Below are 19567 nucleotides of genomic sequence, written 5' to 3'. Positions count from 1 at the left end.
GGACCAGATGGTTTCAATGCAGAATTCTACCAGAACTTCCAGGAAGAGCTAATACCTATACTCCTTAATGTATTCCACAATATAGAAAAAGAAAAGTCACTGCCAAACTCCTTTTATGAAGCTACAGTCACCCTAATACCAAAACCACACAAAGACGCAACCAAGAAAGAGAATTACAGGCCAATCTCACTCATGAACATCGATGCGAAAATTCTCAATAAAATACTGGCAAACCGAATCCAAGAACACATTAGAAAAATTGTCCATTATGATCAAGTAGGCTTCATCCCAGAGATGCAGGGTTGGTTCAACATACGCAAATCTATCAATGTAATCCATCATATAAATAAACTGAAAGAAAAAAAACATATGATCATTTCATTGGATGCTGAAAAAGCATTTGACAAAATTCAACACCCATTTATGATAAAGGTGTTGGAGAGACTAGGGATACAAGGATCACACCTAAATATAATAAAAGCAATATACAGCAAGCCGACAGCTAACATCAAATTGAATGGAGAGAAACTCAAAGCCTTTCCACTAAAATCAGGAACACGACAAGGCTGTCCACTCTCTCCATACCTCTTCAATATAGTGCTTGAAGTTCTAGCAATAGCAATAAGACAACATAAGGAGATCAAGGGGATTCGAATTGGAAAGGATGAAGTTAAACTTTCGTTATTTGCTGACGATATGATAGTGTACATAAGCGACCCCAAAAACTCTACCAAAGAACTCCTACAGCTGATAAACACCTTTAGTAACGTGGCAGGATACAAGATCAACTCCAAAAAATCAGTGGCACTCCTATACACAAAGGATAAAGAAGCAGAGAGGGAAATCAGAGAAACATCACCTTTCACAATAGCCACATATAGCATAAAATATCTTGGGGTTACTCTAACCAAGGATGTGAAAGACCTATTTGACAAGAACTTTAAGTCTTTGAAGAAAGAAATTGAGGAGGATACCAGAAAATGGAAAGACCTCCCCTGCTCTTGGATTGGGAGAATCAACATAGTAAAAATGGCAATTCTACCAAAAGCAATCTATAGATTCAATGCAATCCCCATCAAAATCCCATCAAACTTCTTCACAGACCTTGAGAGAACAATAATCAAGTTTATATGGAAAAACAAAAAACCCAGGATAGCCAAAACAATCTTATACAATAAAGGAACTTCTGGAGGCATTACTATCCCTGACTTCAAACTCTATTACAGAGCTACAGTATTGAAAACAGCTTGGTATTGGCATAAGAACAGAGAAGTCGACCTATGGAATCGAATAGAAGACCCGGATACTAACCCTCAAACCTATGAACACCTAATTTTTGACAAGGGAGCTGAAGGTATACAATGGAAGAAGGAAAGCGTCTTTAACAAATGGTGCTGGCATAACTGGATGTCAACCTGTAGAAGAATGAAAATAGATCCATATCTATCACCATGCACAAAACTCAAGTCCAAATGGATTAAAGACCTCAACATTAATCTGACCACTTTGAACCAGAGAGAAGAGAAAGTGGGAATTAGTCTACAAGACATAGGCACAAGAGACCACTTCCTAGGTAGAACCCCAGTAGCACAGACAATAAGAGAAACAATGAATAAATGGGACCTCCTGAAACTGAGAAGCTTCTGTAAAGCAAAGGACACTGTCAGTAAGACAAAAAGGCTGCCTTCTGACTGGGAGAAGATCTTCACCAACCCCTCATCAGACAAAGGTCTGATCTCCAAAATATACAAAGAACTCAAGAAACTAGACACTAAAACTCTAATTAACCCAATTAAAAAATGGGGTACTGAACTGAACAGAGAATTCACAACAGATGAACTTCGAATGGCCAAAAGACACTTAAGGTCATGCTCAACCTCCTTAGCGATCAGGGAAATGCAAATCAAAACCACTTTGAGATACCATCTTACACCTGTCAGAATAGCTAAAGTCAAAAACACCAATGATAGCCTATGCTGGAGAGGATGTGGAATGAGGGGAACACTCATCCATTGTTGGTGGGAATGCAAACTTGTGCAGCCACTGTGGAAACCAGTGTGGCGGTTTCTCAGGAAACTGGGAGTCAACCTCCCTCAGGACCCAGCAATTCCTCTCTTGGGAATATACCCAAGAGATGCCCTATCATACTACAAAAGTATTTGTTCAACTATGTTCATAGCTGCACTATTTGTAATAGCCAGAACATGGAAACAACCTAGGTGCCCCTCAATAGAAGAATGGTTAAAAAAGGTGTGGAACATATCTACATTAGAGTTTTACTCAGCGGTAAAAAACAATAACATCTTGAATTTTGCATGTAAATGGATGGAAATAGAAAACGCTTTACTGAGTGAGGTAACCCAGACCCAAAAAGAGGAATATGGTATGTACTCACTCGTAAGTGGATTCTAGCCATAGTTAAAGGTCTTTGAGTCTATAATTTGTGATCCTAGAGAAGCTAAATAAGAAGGTGAACCTGAAGAAAATCATATAGTTATCCTCCTGGATAGTGGAACTAGGCAAGATTGCCAGGCAAACTCGGGTGCATGGGGGGTGGGGGGTGGATGTAAGGGAAGATGGTCAGGGAGAGGGGAGAGGTGGAGGATTGGGGAAGGCTTGGGGGAATGGGAGGGGGGAGGGAGGAAGGATGGTTGGCAGAGCAGGGAGGTTTATATCTCAGCTAAGGGAGCCATTTTAGGGTTTGCAATAGACTTGATTCTGGAGGGGTTCCCAGGAAAAATTAAATAAAAAAATAAAAAAAATAAAAAAAATTTAAAAAGTTAAAAAAAATTAAAAAAAAAAAAAAGAAAACGCTTTACTGAGTCAGGTAAGCCAGACCCAAAAAGAGGAATATGGTATGTATTCACTCATAAATGGATTCTAGCCATAATTAAAGTTCTTTGAGGCTATTATTCGTGATCCTAGAGAAGCTGGGTAGGAGGGTGAACCTGAAGAAAATTCAGGTAGTTTTCCTCCTGGAGACTGGAAATAGACAAGAGTCCCAGGTAACCTCGGGTGCATGGGCGGGTAGAAGGGTTGTTGGAAGGGGAGAGGGTTAGAGAGAAGGGAGCAGGGGAGGAATGGGGAACGCTCAGGGGACTGGGAGGGGGGGAGAGAGGAAGGATAGATATGGGATCAGGGAAGAATATATCTCAACTAAAGGAGTCAGTTTAGGGTTTACTAGAGACTTGATTATAAATGGGATCCCAGGTCCAAGGAGAGATCCCCAGATTGTTCTCTGGACAGAGGAGAGGGTGCCTGAACTGGTCTTGGGCCATAACCATACTAATGAAGATTTTGCTTATCACCATAGATCCTTCATCTGGCGATGGATGGAGATAGAGACGGAGACCCACATTGGAACACTGGACTTAACTCCCTAGGTCCAAACGAGAAGCAGAAGGAAAGAGAACATGAGCAAAGAAGGCAAGACCAGAGGGAACCTTCATCCAATGATGGATGGCGATACAGACGGAGACCCACATTGGAGCACCGGATGGAGTCCCCCAAGGTCCAAATGAGGAGCAGAAGGAGGAAGAACATGAAAAAGAAAATCAGGACCGCGAGGGGTGCGATCACCCACTGATACAAGGGGACTGATCTAATGAGAGCTCACCAAGGCCAGTTGACTGGGATTGAGCGAGCACGTGATCCAGCCAGATTCTCTGAATGAGGCCTGATTCTCTGAATGTGGCTGGCCCGGAGTCTTTCTGAAAAGCCATTGACAATGACACTGGGACTAGTTTCCTCTGCATATACTGGATTTCTGGGATCCAGTCTTTTTGGATACTCACCTTCCTGGACCTGGAGGGAGGAGGGAGGAGCTTGAACTACCCACAGGGCAGGAGACTCTGACTGCACTTGGGGATGGAGAGGGAGGAGGGGAGGGAGAGGGGGGAGTGGGAGGGTTTTGGGAGGAGGGGCAGAAATGGAGACTTTTGTATTTTAATAAACTTTGAGAAAAAAAAACTCGTCACGAGCTTCCTTAGCACACTGTACATTTGAGAAAATCAGGATGCATAAAATATGCAAATCAAAAAAAATATTTTGAGGAACTTTGATAGAGTTTTTCCTAATGTTTCACTCTCATCAACAGTATATAGATGTCATTTAGCCCACTTCCTCACCAAAACTTATTGTCTATTGCTATTTGGGGATTGTTTTCTGGAAATGAGACAGTATGGTTTTTATTTGCATCTCCCATTCTATTATTAATGTTGCACATTTTCTTACATACATATTTGACTTGTGAATATCTTCTACCGAGAAGTGACAGTCTCTATTCCCTAATTTAAACCCAAAATGTGTGTTTTGTATTTAGATTTTTCTTTGTTTTATGTATGTGTAATGTATGTATTAGCCTTTGTCCTCTTGTATATGTGCATAATGGTGAGCATGCATTCTTTCTTGTTCAAACACAGGTGGATGAAGTTTCAGCCAGTGTGACAAGAAAAGAAAAGGAAATAAAATACAAAAGAATAGAAATGAAGATATCAGAGTATCTTTGTTTTTATGTTATATGATTACATCAGTGAAAAAAGAGTTTACACAAGTCTCCTAGCATTAGAATACAAGATACACACACACACACACACACACACACACACACACACACACGCCATTTGTCTTTCTATAAACTAATAGATTCAATGTAATTCCCACAGATATTCTAACAAAATTCTTCACAGAAGTTGAAAAAAATTCTTAAAACTTATTTGAACTCACAAACATCTTTGGATAACCAAAATAGTTCTGACAAATTAAAGCCCTGCCAGAGGAAACACCATCCATGATTTCAAACTACACTACAGATCAAGAGACGTAAAACCAACATGGCACACGCATCAATGGAATAGAATTCAGTCCCATATTTAATTTCACTCACCTTCAGTCACCTAAGTATTGAGAAAGCTGCCAGATACATACACTGAAGAAATATCAACGTCTTTAGCAAATGTCATTGTAAAAACTGAATGTCTACATGTAGAATATTTAAATGATTTCTCTCACCATGCACACCAATCAGTTCCAAGTGCATCAAAGATCTGAATGTCTGAAACTTCTAGAAGAAATACTAGAAAAAACAGTTCAGGACAGATGATCAGGTAAAGACAGACTTCCTTAAAAGGACTCTAGTCGCCTAGAAAATGAGATTAACAATCAGTAAGTGGACCTAATAAAATCAGAATTCTTCTATGCTGCAAATAATACTGTTGATCAACCAAAGAGTATCCTACATATAGGACCAGATATTTATCAGTAGTACAACTGAAAAAAGATTAGGGTCTAGAATGTATAAAACTGTACCAGGAACTAAGAAAACAAAAAATAAAACATAAGCACTGATAACACTAACAACCCAATTAAAAAGAGGGTCATTGAACCAAACAGAGCATTCTCAGAAATAATAACAAATGTCTACAAAATACAATTTAAATAATTCACCACACATACCTAATAAAGGACTGAGAATTATAACTATCTTGAAGTTTCATCTTATCACATTCAGAATGGCTAAGTCTAAAAAAACAAATACAATAAATATTGGTGAAGTTATGGGGGATAGAGAGCACTTACACAATGTTGGTTAGGATACAAATTGGTGCACCCACTGTGGATATCAGTCTGATAGTTCCAAAGGAAACTAGAAACATTTCTCCCAGATAAGCCAGTTACACCACTTCTGGGCATGTAGCCAAAGGTATGCACAACAACTAGGGACAGCATAGATGTTCATCAGCTGATGAATGAGCAATGGAAATGCGGTAGCTATATACGATGGAATCCTACACGACTATAAGGAAAATGGAGTCACGAAATTACAAATTAAATAAAACGAGGAAGAAAACATATCAAGTGAAGAAACCCAGATCCAGATACACGAATATTGCATATTCTCATTTATAATTGAAACTTAGTGTTGGTTGAATCCCTGGACTTTTGTGTGTAATCAGAAGTGCCTATAGAATCTAGAAAGCTAGAAAGGGCCCATTAGCAGGGTTTGAAAGAAAAAAAGATAGTAATGTAGGGGAAAGAGTGGGACATGGAGAGGTGACAAGTAGGAGAAAGGAGGAATGATGTGGAGAGAGAAAGGAAGGTAGGACAAGGCAGAGGTTATGAGAGGGATAAACAACACTGAAGATGTTTGAAAATGACACATGAAAAGCTATTTTTAATAAAATAAATACATACAAAACAGTATAAATGCAGTTACCATACATGGGGAATTATGTTCATCTTACTACACTGTAGACTGACAGCAAGAACTGAAAGCCCAGTGTAGATGTGGGATACCACCCATTGACCCTAGTTTCCTGGATACTCCCAAACAATGCATTTTTCATGTTGGCCCACCAGAACTTCATTGTATGAGCCTATTGCTGAAGATACCACAAACACTAGTCACAGGACACGGAGTTATTACTCACCAGGACACTTTCTCCCTGCTGACTAACGCTGATAGTACTAGAAGGTTCTATGTTAGCTACGTGTGGGGAGTCATCAACAATTCTCTTCAACTGTGAACTCTGTGAACTATAGTCCTGATCAGTGAGGCGAGATATGATCATCAGTACAACAGTGGCACAAATGGTCTGTGGATAACCAACCGCTTTCTGGATGTATTTACATTTCATGCCTCAGAAGAAAACATATGACTAGTACTGGTAGCCTCGCCAAGAACCCATATGGGGTAAGCTTACAGAAACCAGAAGTGAACCTACTCCTATTATTTTGCTCAATAAATACTGTGTCAAACTTCTCTCTAAATTCATATTTACTAAGAGCTCATCAGAGAAGTTTCTTTATGAAATGGTTGGGGCTATTTTAGAAATCCACAACTGATAAGAATTTAAGAATAAGCAGCTTGGTTTGTTTGTTAAGGCTCCTGGCACTGAGATCAGGACCTGTCACTGGCATTTAACTGACTTTTTGGAATCGGTTACCCTTGCTTGATTACCTTGTCCAGCCTTGGTGCAGGGAGAGGAGCTAGGTCCTACTATAGCTTGATGTGTCACTTATTGTTCAAGTCCACGGGTACCCTGCTCCTTTCTGAAAGCAAACCAAGGGGGAATGAATGGGGAGTAGGTTAGATGGTAGTGGGGATGGGAGGAGTGAAGGGAAGGGAAATTATGGTCAGTATGTAAAATAAATTAAAATATGTTAGCTAAATAATATCAATTAATTTTAAGAAACCACCATAAAAATGAAAAAATAAGAATAAAAATACTGTTTATTTAAATTAAATAAGCATTTAATCACAAGTAGGACATCAATATCAATTTGTCTCCCCATGTCTCAGGAACCAGTATGGAAGAAGTTACAGAGAGATCAGAAAATCTAAAATCAGGAGAGAACTAAAGCAAAACTGTTTTCTGATGGTGCAAGATCACAATAACCAGAAGCTTACAGAAGTTGTGGTTGACTTCCCAAGACCTGTACAAGAATAATCCAGGAAATACCCTACAATGGAGGAACATCACCCCTTGCTCTTTACTGAAGAGCTGTGAACAGTTGTTAACTTCTGGAGAATGGGTAGTCAAGGATGTGGCTCCTGGTAGGTTTATCAGGCGTCAAGAGGTGGCCACACCCCAGTTTGTGCTGTTCCTACTCTTCTAGTTTTAATATGATATCAAATTGGATCAATAAGGATCTGAGAGGAGTTAAAGAAAGGGGTTGATATTTGATATGATCAAAATTTATTGTATGAAATTCCTAACAAATTAATAAAATAGTTTCTAAAAGTAATGGGAAATTCCAAATCATTACATGAAGATGCTGGAAGGTAAGAGGATGGTACCTACAGGAGTCTAGACTCTTGTAAAGATGATTTCTGAAATTATACATAAGGTAGAACCTGAGTATCCTACTGTAAAGGACAGTTGGAAGAAAGAAATACACCATATGCTATTTGTTGTTCTTGATTTCAATAAATGCAAAACCCAAAAGCTCTGTACAGAGAAAAAAAAACCTGTCCTTTCCAATGTTCTAAAGCATTCTGCACCTGTTTTATTATATTAATTTGACAGGGTCAGGTCTCAAGTTCTTAACAGATTAGTTGATTTTGCAACTAAAAGAGACAGCAGTCTCATTTCATTCTTTTGCATGTGAGCACCCTGTTTTCATATCATTGTTTAATTTAACATCTGATCCCCAACTACACACCAGGAAACTATTACAAGTGAAACAAGGATCTCAATTTGAAAAACAAAACCTTGAAAGTTCAAAAATAAATATAGAAAAATCATTCTACATCTTCAGCATAGTGATTTTTTTAAAAAAAAATTCAATAGTCTTTACTGTATAAAACTGAAGATTAAATTCCAAAGTAATTTTTAAGTGTTTAGTAGATGTTATGTACTTGATTTTATGCTCTCCATAAAACATATTCTCCTTTTATAATATTTTATTCCTTATTTGAGAAATTTTTTCATGCATACAATGTTGACCATACTGGATCCTCATTCTTCCTTCTATCTAAAATTTAAAATTGTCATTGTCCTTACAATTTTTCTATACCAGCTTCTGTGATATTCCCTGAGCTTTAGGTATAGGGGTTCTGTCTTAGATACATCAATTGAGGATAAGAACTCCCTAGTTGTTCTTTATATTTAGACCACTTGAGGTTTATCTGATGGTCTGCAGTTTCTTTATTCATTAATAGTAATCACAGCATGCAGAGGGAAATCCCACATCAGAAAAAGGGTGGAAGTGATGTAAATGCAACTATACATGTATGAAATTCTCAAAATAATAAGATAAATATGGAACCTTTCAATGCATAGATGTATAATTTTAAATAATCTTTGATTTTAGATAAACAGCATAATGATGAATAAATATAAAAAGAAATTTTAATTTCCAATGAGAGGAAAATAATGTAGCACAATGTTGACAAAAATGCATAGAAGAATCTCCTTAAAGTAAAAGCAAAGATAAATATATATGAATATGAATTTTTAGAAAATAAAGCATGTATGAGAATAACACGTTTGACAACACAGGCAGTATAGTATCAGTATTAATAAGTATCTTCAATTCAGTCTACAATGCACATATCTACTTTCTAAAATTGCCATGAAATCTAGAAGTTTCAGGCACTGACAATGCTTTGATAGGTGGATACTTGTATTTTGTGAGATTAGCATAAAAGGGTAAAATACATTGAAAGCAATTTCATACCATTCTATAATATTCAACATGTGTACATGATATGACAAATAAATTTCACTCAAAAATACAATCCAGAAGACACTTTGGAAGAGGTGCAACATGGAATGAATGTAGAAATATCTACAACCAGACTGAAAAAGTAAACATTAGATACAGCAATTTAACATCTTCTGAAAGAAAAGTAAAAAGGAGACATGGCGAAGTAAAATGAAATGCAGTGTGAAAATAACCTGGGCAACATCATGGGGATTTATATAGACTTCCAGATAGAGAATAGATGGTTGGATAAATAGACAGACAGAGATTTTACATACTGCTTTAAAGGAAGACATTAAAATAAGTTACAGAAAGATTCTACAGCGTAACTACCCGTCATTTCTGAAAAACGGGCTTGTATTTGTTTCACTAGGAAAGAAAGAGCAACATGAATGTAAGTATCCCTTTCTTGGTTGGGAATGAACTACATGATAAGAATATTATGGTGTGTATTTTTCTTCAGGTTTAATATGCTTTAAAAAACCCGAATAGAAACAACTGCAGGAAAACTCCAATGTTTAGAAGAAGTATTAGAAGTATAATTATGGTACAAAGGGCAAAACAACATAAAATTTAAAGTATTTCAAGAAGTACAAATGTGATACATTTAGCAACATAGGAAAACAATTCTACAAGAGGAAAATAATGTTTTTCCAATAAATAGAATGCATTGTGACTAAATAAACTTAACATAGGCTTTTTGCTATGTTATGGAATTGCTTTATTAGGGTTAATTATTGTATGGAACTTAATCTAATCTTGATTCACAATGCCAACCAATGTGATACAGCCAAACCAGAGTATACATACTTTATTTTTGATCAATGATTATCAAATGTGTTATTTCATCTATCAAATTACATTGCTAAATAAACCCATCACATTTAATTATTTCCACTTGAGACTGTTGTTCATTGCTTTGGTGAGAACTTACTTTGGGAGATCAATATTAATATACTTATGGAGAAAATTCTATTTGATAAATATTTGTCCAAAGCAATTGAGGAGGCAGAAGTGAATGGGAGTACAAAGGCTACATATTGACAATAACATCATTCATTCAATTTCAAAATGGATACATAGAAGTTTTAGCATTTGTCTTTAATATTTATTCATTTTCTGAATTTTTGAGCTACGATAAAATTAATAAAAATCACATCTTCCTATATACTCTTTAATTATTGCCTTTTTATTGAAAAACTGTGAGCACTCTTTACTAAGATATTTTATTTAAAAATTTACGTACATCATGTTCTTTTAAATTATTTATTAATTTTTAAAAGGAAAACAAACTACCGTTTTTGAGTTTTATATAGCAATCCCAGTTTCCAATCCCTTCCCTCCTCCCAGTCCCTCCACCTACTCCACAATGCCACTGCCATCCACTCCTTAGTTAGAGTAAGGAACATTGCTTTGGGGAAAGTCCAAGGCCCACTCTACTATATGTGGACTGAGCAAGGTATTCATCCAAAGAGAATGGATTCAAAAAAAAAAAAAAAAGCTAGTACAAGCAGCAGGGATGAATCCTGGCGCCACTGCCAGTAGCTCCGCAGTTTGCCCCAGTCGTACAGCTGTCACCCACATTTAGAGGAACTAGTTTGGACCTAGGAATTTTTTTAATGCCAGGTTTCTTGCTAGCCCATAGTGACTCCCTCAATCAAGATATCTCTTTCCTTGCTCTCATCTCTGTCCTTCCTCCATCTCAACTCTCCTGGTCACTCAAGTTCTCCTCCCCCCTCCACTTCTCCCATTGTCTTCCCCTTCTGTCCTCCCTACTCTTTCACCCCCATTTTGTCAGGTGATCTTGTATATTTCCCCTTTCCAGGTGGATCTATGTATGTTTTTCTTAGAGTTCACCTTGTTACTTAGCTTCTCTAGGATCATGAACTATAGGGCTCAATACCTTTTGCTCACAGCTAGTATCCACTTATGAGTGAGTACATACCATGTTCATTTTTGGGGGTCTGGAATACCTCACTTAGAATGTTTTTTTTTTCTAGTTCCTTCCATTTGCATGCAAATTTCATTTATCCATTCTTCCATCAAGGGGCATCTCGGTTGTTTCCATCTTCTGGCTATTGCAAATAATGCTGTCATGAAAAAAGCTGAACAAATGACCTTGTAATATGATTGAACTTCTTTTGGGTTTATAACCAAGAGTGTTATTGCTGAGTCCTGAGGTAGGTTGATTTCCAGTTTTCTGAGAAACTACCATACTAAATTGCAAAGTGGTTATACAAGAATACATTCCCACCAGCACTGGAGGAGTGTTCCCTCACTCCACATCCTCTCCAGCATAAGCTATCATTGGTGGTTTTGATCTTACATGTTCTGACTGGTGTAAGATAGTATCCCTGTTGACTAAGTATGTTGAACATTTCCTTAAGTGTCTTTCGGCCATTTGAGAATCTTCTGTTGTGAATCTCTATTTAGTTCTGTACCCCATTTTCTAATTGGGTTATTTGGAATTTTGATGTCTTGTTTCTTGAGTTCTTTATATATTTTGAAGATTAGTCCTCTGTCTGATGGGTTGTTGGTGAAGATCTTTTCCCATTTAGTAGGCTTTCTTTTTGTCTTATTGATGTGTTGTCTTATTTGATTTACAAAAGCTTCCTAAGTTCAGGAGGTCTCATTTATTTATTGTTGCTCTCAGTGTCTGTGCTAGTGTGGTTATATTTAGGAAGTAGTCTCTTATGCCCATACATTGAAGGCTACTTCCCACTTTCTCTTCTATCAGGTTCAGTGTGGTTGGATTTATATTGAGGTCTTTGATCCATTTGGACTTGAGTTTGGTGAATGGGGATAGATATGGATCTATTTTCATTCTTCTACATGCTGATATCCAGTTATGCAAGCACCATGTTTTGAAGATGCTTTCTTTTTACCATTGTATAATTTTAGCTTCTTTGTTAAAAATCAGATGTTCATAGGTGTGCGGATTAATATCCAAGTCTTTGATTTGATTCTGTTGGTCAACCTCTCTGTTTTTATACCAATACCAAACTGTTTAAATACTGTAGTTCTATAAAAGAGCTTGATGTCAGCAAGGGCGACGCCTTGGGAAGTTCCTCTATTGTACAGGATTGTATTGGCTATCTTGGGATTTTTTGGTTTTACATATGAAGTTGAGTATTGTTCTTTCAAGGTCTGTGAAGAATTATTGGGATTTTGGTGGGGATTGCATTAAATCTATAGATTGCTTCTGGTAGGGTTGCCATTTTTATTATGTTGATCCTATCTATTTAAAAGCATGGAGATCTTTGTATGGTATCTTCAATTTCTTTCTTTAAAAACTTAAAGTTCTTGTCAAACAGACCTTTCACTTCTTTAGTTAGTGTTACTCTAAGGTATTTTATGTTAATTGTGGCTATTGTGAAGGATGATGTTTCTTTCTCAGCTTCTTTATCAGTTGTATATAGGAGGGCTACTGAATTTTTGAGTTGATCTTGTATCCTGACATATTACTGAAAGAATTTATCAGCTGTAGAAGTTCCCTAGTAGCGTTTTTGGGGTCACTTATGTATACTGTCATATCATCTGCAAATAATGAAAGTTTAATTTCTTCCTTTCCAATATGAATCCACTTGATCTCCTTTTGTTGTCTTATTGCTATAGCAAGAACTCCAAGAACGATGTTGAATAGATATGGAGAGAGTGGACAGCCTTGTCTTGTTCCTGATTTTAGTGGGATTGCTTTGAGTTTCTATTTAATTTAATGTTGGCTGTCAGCTTACTGTATATTGCTTTTATTATGCTTGTATCCCTGATCTCTCCAAGACCTTTATCATAAAGGGATGTTGGATTTCCTCGAATGCTTTTTCAGCATGTAATGAGATGATCTTTTTTTTCATTCAGTTTATTTATATGGTGGATTTTATTGATAGATTTTCATAAGTTGAACCATCCCTGCATCTCTGGGATGAAGCTGTCTTAATCATGGTAGATAATTTTTTATGGTTTTGTGGATTCAGTTTCCCAGTATTTTATTGAGTATTTTTGTATCTATGTTTATGAGTGAACTTGGTCTGTAATTCTCTTTCTTGGTTGAGTCTTGTGTGGTTTTGGTATTAGGGTAACTGTAGCCTCATGGAAAGAGTTTGACAATGATCCTTCTGTTTCTATTATGTGGAACACTTTGAGGAGCATGAATATGAATCTTCTCTGAAATTCTGGTAGAATTCTGCTCTGAAACCATCAATTCTTGGGCTTTTTTTTTCTTTCTTTCTTTCTTTCTTTTTTTTTTTGCGGAAGACTAGGGGGAGGGGAAGCTTTTGATAACAGCTTCAATTTCCCCACAGGTCTATTTAAATTGTCCACCTGCTCTTGATTTAAACTTGCTAAGAGGCACCTACAAAGGACATTATCATTTCTTTTAGATTTTCGAATTTTGTGGAATACAGGTTTTTATAGTATGTTCTTATCATTTTATGGATTTCTTTGGTGTCTGCTGTTATGTCCCCTTTTCCATTTCTTATTTTGTTAATTTGTATATTTTTTATGTTTTTACAAGGGTTTTTTATGTTTTGGACAAGGGTTTGTCTATTTTGTTGATTTTCTCAAACAACCACCTCTTTGTTTCATTGATTGTTGTATTGTTTTGTTTTTTTTTTTTGCTGTTTCTATTTTATGGATTTCAGCCCTCAATTTGATTATTTCCCGTCTTCTATTCCTCTTGGGTGAGTCTGCTTCTTTTTTTCTAGAGCTTTCAGATTGCTGTTAAGTCACTAGTGTGAGCTTTTTCCAATTTTTTTAATGTAAGCACTTAATGCTATGAACTTTTCTCTTAGCATGGCTTTCATAGTGTCCCATAGGTTTGAGTATTTTGTGCCTTTATTTTCATTGAACTCTAGGAAGTCTTTAATTTATTTATTTATTTCTTCCTTGACCCAGAGGTGGTTCAATGGAGCACTGTTTAATTTCCATGTGTTTTTGGGCTTTCTGAAATTAGTGTTGCTGTTGAATTCTAATTTTAAACCATGATGATTTGATAAGATACAGGCGGTTACTCCCAAGTTTTTGTATCTGTTGAGGTTTGCTTTCTTAATGAGTATGTGATGATTTTTAGAGAAGGTTCCATGAGGTGTTGAGAAGAAGGTATATTATTTTGTGTTTCGGTGGAATGTTCTGTGGATGTCTCTTATGTACATTTGAGTCATGATATCTATTAGTTCTTGTATTTCTCTATAAGGTTTCTGTCTGATTGACCTGTCCATTGGGGAGAGTGGGATGTTCAAGTCTCCTACTATTAGTGTGTGAGGTGTAATGTGTGATTTAAGCTTCAGTAATGTTTTACATATGTGGATGTTCTTGTTTAAGGGCATAGATGTTCAGAACTGAGACTTCATCTTGACGGATTGTTCCTGTTTTGAGTATAAGGTTTCATTCCAATTTCTTTTGACTGATTTTAGTTTGAAGTCTATTTTGTTAGATATTAAGATAGCTATACCCTCTGCTTTCTTAGGTCCATTTGACTGGAGTCTTTTCTCAACCCTTTACTCTGAGGTTATGTCTTTCTTTAAGGTTGAGATCGGGTTCTTGTATACTGCCGAAAACTGGATCCTGCTTTTGTATCCATTCTTTTAGCCTGTGGGTTTTTTTTAATAGTGAATTGAGTCCATTGATATTAAGAGATATTAATGACCAGTGATTGTTAATTCTTGTTTTTTTTTTGTGGTGGTGTATGTGTTTTCCTTCTTTGGGACTTGTTGGTGTGAGGTTATCTGTTTCCTGTGTCTTTGTGGGTAATGTTAGCTTACTTGGGTGGGTTTTTTCTTCTAGTACTTTCTGTAGGACTAGATTTTCGGATAGGTATTGTTTAAGTCTTGTTTTGTCATGAAATATCTTATTTTCTCCATCAATGGTGATTTAAAGATTTGCTGGGTATAGTAGTCTGGCCTTGTATCCATGGTCTCTTAGTGTCTGCAGCACATCTGTCCAGGACCTTCTGACTTCCATAGTTTCCATTGAGAAGTTGGGTGTAGCTCTCATAGGTCTACCTTATATGTTACTTGACTTTTCCTCTGTAGCTTTTAATATTCTTTCTTTATTCTGTATTTTTGCATTTTGATTATTATATGACAAGGGAACTTTTTATCTAGTTTATTTGGTGTTCTGTAAGTTTCTTGTACTTTTAAATTGTTATCCTTCTTAAGGTTGGGAAAGTTTTCTTCTACGCTTTTGTTGAATATATTTTCTGTGCCTTCAAACTGGATTTCTTTTCCTTCTTCTATCCCTATTATTCTTAGGTTTGGACTTTTCATGGTGTCCCAGGTTTCCTGGATGTTTTGTGTTAAGAATTTATCAGATTTAATGTTTTCTTTGACCAATGAAACTATTTCCTCTATGGTATCTTCAACCCCTGAGATTCTCTCTTCTATTTCTTGTATTCTGTTGGTTATGCTTGCCTCTTTAGTTTCCATTTGTTTACTGAGATTTTCCATATCCAGAATTCCCTTAGTTTGTGTTTTCTTTATTGCCTCTGTTTCAAACTGTATGTATTGGACTGTTTGCTTCACCAGTTTGATTGTTTTTTCTTAGTTTTCTTGGGTTTATTTGAGAGATTTATTAATTACTTCCAATTTTGGTTTGTCTTTTTCTCCATTTCTTTAAGGGAGATTTTTATTTCCCCTTTAAATGTCTCCATCATCTTCATAAAGTTGCCTTTTTCTGCTCCTTCTGTGTTAGGATGATCAAGTCTTCCTGCTGTATGATCACTGGGTTCTTGTGTTACCATGTTGCATTTTAGGTTGTTGGATAATTATTGCATTGGCACTTACTCATTTCTTCCTTCAACTGATGCCAGCAGTGTCTTTGCATCTTGGCCCAATTCTTGCAACGGCTATCTGTGTCTTGGGAACTGTTCTTGGTCTGCTCTGTACTGTCACTGGGGTTTTGGAGCAGTATGCCTGCAGAAACTCACCTGCTGGCTGGCTATACATGACAAAGCAGTTGGGAAGGGGTCCAGGGGTTTGCCCCAATATGGAGGGCCTAAAGAGTGGGGTATCCTGCTGGGTGCTTGTCACTCATCTCTTGGTCCTTTCTGTGTCGTGGCAGGCTGGATTTCAGAGTTCCACTGAAGTTGCAGGGGATAAGCAAGTTTTGGGGCAGAGTGGGATTTGTAGCTTGCAGGATCCTATGGATGTAATGAGGGTAATGGAGTAACCAACTACAGGAAACTCTCCTGCTGGCTGGCTAGAGAAGTTGAGGCAAGTGCCTGAGGTTTTGCACCAGTATGAACGGCCTAGAAAGTGGGGTGTCCCACTGCGTGTCTGGTCACTCACCTTTTGGTCCTCTCTGTGTAGTAGCAGACTATGTTTCAGAGTTCCACTGAGGTTGCGGGGAGCAGGAATAGGACAGCTTAGGGGTGGTGTGGGACTTGTGGCTTGCAGAGTCTAATGGTCAGGATATATTGCAAGAGACTTTTTTTAGTTCTCGGCAGCTCAACCCTGAAATAACCACACAGAAACTGTACTAATTACAACCTGTTTGGCCTATTAGATTATGCATATTTTTACATCACTCTTATCTCTTCAATTAACCAATTTCCATTATTTTATATTCTACTATGAGGATTGCAGCCTACATGCAATGTTCCTTCAGCATCTGTCTCTGGTGGACCTACATGGCTTCTCTTGACTCCGCCTTCTTTCTCCAAGCATTCAGTTTAGTTTTCCCTGCCTACATCTATTCTGCCCTGGCAGGTCCAAGGCAGATTTTTTATTAACCGATGATGTTCACATCATACAGAGGGAAATCCCACATCAAGGATGAGGGTATTGGAGCAGCCTATCTGCAGGAAACTCTTCTGCTGCCTGGCTGAAGTAACTGAAGTAGGGGAGAGGTCCAGGGTTTTGCCCCAGTGTGGAGGGCCTAGAAAGTGAGATGTCCCACTGGAGGGCTGGTCCCTCAACTCTTGGTCCTCTCTGTGTAGTAGCAGGCTATGTTTCAGGATTCCACTTAGGTTTGAGAGGGGGATAGGAAGTTTGGGGAAGACGTCCATACATGATATTCTTATTGTTTTCCCCTCCTCCAATTTCTTTCAGATACATCATACCTCCCAACCACCCAAATAAGCACTTTTCCCCCGACTCTCTTAAATTTGTGCCAGGCCTGACTACTACCATGGTCTCCCTGAGTTTATAAGTATGTACATGTGTATGTTGTGTCTAGAAAGCTTTGTATCCTTGATGATGTCCAGCCCCACTGACTCTTACAATCTATTTGCCTTCTCTTTTGTGGTGCTCTCTGAGCCCCAAGAGGAGGGATTCATGAAGACATCCCATTTAGGACTTGGTATTCCAAGGATATTTTAGAAGACAGCAGACCCAAGGAATCTAAAAATTCATGAAAGAAGTAGAAACTAAGACACAACTACAATCCAGAGACTACCAACTTTTATCTATTGTCTTTTATAGTGCCTCCATGTGCTTCAGGGTGTGCCATCCATCCCTATAAATACTTATGAATGGACAGCAATCATTATTCATTAACAAGATGAAAACGGTAGAAGACAGTGAATTCCAAACCACTTAAAATGAGGGAGTATTGAACTTGGGGATCAGGTTCTAAAATAAATCACCCCTTACAGAGGTTTTTGTTGTTGCTGTTTGTTTGTTTTATTTGGCTGTGTTTTTCATGACCTTTTCCCAAGTAGAAATATTTCTCAAAAATCAATTGAACTTTATTGTTGTGTCATTAATCTCTCTTAGTATAAATAAAGTGGCTATTTAAAAAGTCATGCAGAATTTAACTTAATTTAGTGCTTTTGGCAAAATCCTCAGGTCACCCAAGAAACAGAAAAGGTCTATAATGAGCTCTGTATGCTTTGAACAAGCATTATCAAAGAGTCCATTTCCTGGAGGAGAAGAGAAGAAATGAAAGAGTACCAGAGTATACCAGAAATTTTGACGATGGTGTTCGATAGAAGAAAGGGTTTTGCTTTTTGTGAATGGTACCATAAATTAATGTATTCCAATCTTTTTAAAACAAGGTTTCAGCATACTTATTAAGGAAAATAAAATGCTTAAAAATGACTGTGAAGAGAAAACAAAACAGAATTCTCAGTTTTAAATGGTTCATTATGCTTTTTAAATATAAGTAGTTTTACAAAAATATTAACTAATCTTCCCCCGATTTTAAAGAAATAAAAACCTCTATGCTTATGAAGTATATTCACAAAAGACTGAAATTTTTATGTTAATAAAGATATTAAAAGGTAGATGCTGCAAAAATGTTAAAGGAAACAATACAAAAGAACCTATTTTAAAAATATAGTTGTTAAATACTTGACATTTTGTAGTTTTGCCGATAAATTAGTAATTTCCTAATGATTATTTTTATTTTTGCTTATCTTAGTCCGCCCAGAGAGACTAACAACTCTCCTTATTAAAAGCCTAAACCTTGTTCCCTAAAGCATTTTTGAATCTCAAAGTTAATTGAGCTTCAGAACAAAGTCATACAAGCAATTCTAATTTGCAGTGGGTAATCTGTGGCATGCTTGATGATGTATCCCTGGAGAAAAAGCATCAGGTAGTTTTGTCAATCAAATCAAAGTCATCATGTTCCCTTCTAATTTATTATAGATATTTATGTGTTTACATATGCCTGCAAGAGAGATTTGATTATGAATTATTTACTGTTGTTACTTACTTGTAATGCACCAATCACCATATCGAGACCAATTTAGGAATGATGTCTGCAAATTTCCAGATAAAAAATACTAAGCAATTTATGTGATAAACTAATGGCACCATAGAGGTGAGAATTGCTCTACCTAATGCTACGGGAGTATCTTCCACTGCTTCACCCAATAGTTGCTGAAGCACGAGCCCACGGTGCTGCGGGAGCGCCTTCCACTCTGTCAGCCAATAGCCGCTGAAATACCAGCCCACTGGGGCGTGGTATATTTCTCTTTTAAAAAGAGCTGCAGATCTCTGCTCGGCCCTCTTGGTTCTGGTGCTTGGTTCCGGCTCCTGTTCCTGGCTCCTGCTCCAACGACTAGGCTCCCTTCCTGACGGTTTATGGTGTATGTAAGTTTTATCCCCCCAAATAAATACCCCCTTAAAACATAATTGGTGTGGGATTGATTCGCCATTATTTGGCGCTCGGACATGGGCCCTTTTTCCCACCTTGTGACGCGGGCCTATCAGCTTGAGCGCACACAGCACCTTGGTGGCCCCACAGCCTTTACAGTAAAGCCTGCACTGGATCCCAGCTCCATTCAATAGAATTGGGCTGGGGACTTTCCAGCTTCTGCAAACACCGCGGAACTCGGGCAAGTGGCAACTCTACCCCCACTCAGGCAGTGTATTCCCTGCAGCCCCGGCTGAGTTTGGCTTGTGCTGCTAGCCTGAAAGTAACC

Source organism: Myodes glareolus, chromosome 11, assembly GCF_982192425.1.
Source record: "Myodes glareolus chromosome 11, mMyoGla1.1, whole genome shotgun sequence".
Lineage (NCBI taxonomy): Eukaryota > Metazoa > Chordata > Mammalia > Rodentia > Cricetidae > Myodes > Myodes glareolus.
The sequence above is the reverse complement of the archived record's forward strand: the minus strand, read 5'-3'. Positions refer to the sequence as shown.